Here is a 3323-nt window from a genome sequence, read left to right as displayed (position 1 = left end):
AAGTGGAGTTATATTAACTAATTTATTCTTCAAGCTTCAGGAACTTTAATTGATACTTGAGTTGTGCCTACTTACAAGTAAGTAATCCCGAGTGTAGTTGTATTTTACCTATGGATTAAAATACCTTTTTAGAATTGTTACGCATTTACAGATAGTTTTGAATAGTCACTGACTTGTACACAAGGGGAGAGGAATGTTTGCGTAATTAAAGTTGAAGGATCTAGCAAGTATCTGAGTCCTTTCAAAAGGGGACAGCCTGGTTGTATTTACTGTTCAAGATTTGATGTAAGTAAAGGATTTGCTTTAAAACAAAAAGCAAACAAAAACAGATCAAATAATTCTTTTAAAATGTATTTTTATTTGCAGAAGCCACAGAAGCCAAACTTGACAATGTTAATGAATGTTCCCCAAAAGTTCAGGAATATTGGTAAGTTATTTGGAAAGTACTTCATAATACAATGACATACAAATGTAAACTTACTAAATAATTTCATTTCGTTTTTTGTTGTTGTTGTTTTCACTTGGCTGTAGTAATTGAGGAAAGTAGTGTTATAAGAACAGAACAGATGGTCATGTCAGAATAAAATAAGTAAGATAATGGAAATGACCATACTGAGTCCCCTCCTAAGCCTTTGTGTCTGATGTGTCCTTCTCCCATCCTGCCCTTACCTGGCTTCTTTTCCATACAGTCCCAGATGACTACTTTCCTGTGTTTTTAATGGGTAAAATGCCTGCTGCTATTTATATAACCCATTTGATTCATATTCCTCTTTCCCTTTCTCATGCTTTAAGGTGGTGGTGATAGTTCTAGAATTGAAATTCCTAAGTCACAGAAGAAAAGCCTCAAACAAAAAAAACCAACAGGTGCAAATCTGAGCAGAGGAGAATGTGGAGAGTTGTTGAAACAAGATGTCTCAGATTCACCAATTGAATCATCCCTGTACACTTACTTTTGTGCTTGAGGGAAATGCTGCCCATAGATTTTCCTCATATCTATTTAGGCCCAGGTTTTCACTTTCTTGTTTTAGTGTTTCATGGAATTTATTATGTACCTCTTTGCACTGCCCTTCTTCCTCTTCCACCAATTCATCTTCCTCAAGGTTGCCTGAATCTGAGACATCTTGTTTCAACAACTCTCCACATTCTCCTCTGCTCAGATTTGCACCTGTTGGTTTTTTTTGTTTGAGGCTTTTCTTCTGTGACTTAGGAATTTCAATTCTAGAACTATCACCACCCACTTAAAGCATGAGAAAGGGAAAGAGGAATATGAATCAAATGGGTTATATAAATAGCAGCAGGCATTTTACCCATTAAAAACACAGGAAAGTAGTCATCTGGGACTGTATGGAAAAGAAGCCAGGTAAGGGCAGGATGGGAGAAGGACACATCAGACACAAAGGCTTAGGAGGGGACTCAGTATGGTCATTTCCATTATCTTACTTATTTTATTCTGACATGACCATCTGTTCTGTTCTTATAACACTACTTTCCTCAATTACTACAGCCAAGTGAAAACAACAACAACAAAAACCGAAATGAAATTACTTAGTAAGTTTACTTTTGTATGTCATTGTATTATGAAGTACTTTCCAAATAACTTACCATTATTTCTGAACTTTTGGGGAACATTCATTAACGATGTCAAGTTTGGCTTCTGTGGCTTCTGCAAATAAAAACACATTTTAAAAGAATTATTTGATCTGTTTTTGTTTGCTTTTTTGTTTTAAAGCAAATCCTTTACTTACATCAAATCTTGAACAGTAAATACAACCAGGCTGTCCCCTTTTGAAAGGACTCAGATACTTGCTAGATCCTTCAACTTTAATTACACAAACATTCCTCTCCTCTTGTGTACAAGTCAGTGACTATTCAAAACTATCTGTAAATGCGTAACAATTCTAAAAAGGTATTTTAATCCATTGGTAAAATACAACTACACTCGCGATTACTTACTTGTAAGTATGCACAACTCAAGTATCAATTAAAGTTCCTGAAGCTTGAAGAATAAATTAGTTAATATAACTCCACTTAGTGAAATATCTGTAAATTTCAAAATAATGCTAGAAATTTGAATCACTTCCCCTAAAATCAATGTAAGAAAATAGAAAAAATTTTAAAGTACACATGCTTACATCTCCAGCATTACAGAGTGTGCTGAACTAACAAACTAAAGTTCCTAATCACTGCAGAATCCCAGTGCAACAGACTAAATACTCCAGACGCCATTGAAAAAACTGGTAATCCTTTGGAACATTCATAAAACAGCAGAATAAGCACATGGAGCTTATAAAGAGAAAATCCAAATATCAAAAAATGAAGATAGTCATGCAGCGTGAGATTATATACAAGCACGGAATGTCATCCCACAGAAGGAAAAAAGAAAGAAAAATAATTATTTGAGCAACCAAGTATCGAACACTTGAGGAACTAGTGAGGAAGGAAAGAGAACCAGGTGATGAACAATTTCACTAGATTTTGATAAATAAATGTTCTTTTTCATTATCGTGTTCTTTTTCATTAATCATCCTATCATGTAAATTAGGGGAAACAATTGTGAAGTTTGAAAGAGAACAGAACAGGTTATTTATTAACTTATCAATTCCTAGGGTTGGCAAATCTCACTCAATGAACAACTAATACAATGTGGTAGTTTTCTTAATATCTACTCTTTTGCCTCAAACCACAATCTACTGCATGTTCTGCCAAAGCAACAATTTTTAGGAAAACTTACACAGAAGAAAGGTTGGCAGATGAGAGACTCTTCTTAAGGAGGAAAAAAAAAAAAAAAAAAAAAAGAATTGGCTGGAAAAAGAGTTTCCTTCTATCTCAGAGGAAACTGCCTTCAAATCACTTATTTTACACAACTATTTTCCCATAAAGGCACCATACCTTGGCTGTAAATCCAGTTCTTCTTCCTCAGAATTATTCCAGGTGCCATTCTGCCCTCTTTTTCAGAACTTCAAAAAACAACGAAAAGTATACTGGTCCTCTCAAATAATTCCTCAAATAAGCATTTGGTATTTTTATAAGACTCACCTTGTTGAGTATCCTTCGAAAAAGTCATCCATTGCTGTTCAAATATAAATCGACATGTTGAGATTAGATTTTGCATACTAAAAATTAACCAATACAGACATTTAACATGAAAACAGCTCATAAGAGTACAGAAGCTGAAGTGGCCAATTCAATAAGAACAGCATGAAGGAAAGTATTTACAAAACAAATGCTTTTTCAAATTATACTGAAAAACAACAGACATATCTACAATATCTACCATTTTTTGCTGCCGTACCTTGCTATGGATTATAAATAAAGTATATTTA

The 3323-nt window shown here is 34.1% G+C and overlaps 2 long non-coding RNA genes across 2 annotated transcripts; one reads left to right on the top strand and one right to left on the bottom strand.

Moving 5' to 3' along the window:
• Positions 1–321: 321 nt before the first annotated feature.
• On the top strand, positions 322–857 carry LOC107306749. Its single transcript, XR_001552257.1, has 2 exons — positions 322–427; positions 793–857. It is a non-coding gene; the product is annotated as an uncharacterized LOC107306749 (long non-coding RNA).
• Positions 858–1597: 740 nt separating this feature from the next.
• Positions 1598–3222, bottom strand: LOC107306750. Its single transcript, XR_001552258.2, has 3 exons — positions 3037–3222; positions 2890–2957; positions 1598–1663 (listed from the first exon to the last, which is right to left on the bottom strand). It is a non-coding gene; the product is annotated as an uncharacterized LOC107306750 (long non-coding RNA).
• Positions 3223–3323: the final 101 nt, after the last annotated feature.

This window comes from Coturnix japonica (genome assembly GCF_001577835.2).
Source record: "Coturnix japonica isolate 7356 chromosome 1 unlocalized genomic scaffold, Coturnix japonica 2.1 chr1random735, whole genome shotgun sequence".
In the NCBI taxonomy this organism is placed as follows: domain Eukaryota; kingdom Metazoa; phylum Chordata; class Aves; order Galliformes; family Phasianidae; genus Coturnix; species Coturnix japonica.
Note: the sequence above shows the minus strand (reverse complement) of the source record. Positions and strands in the feature narration are given on the sequence as shown.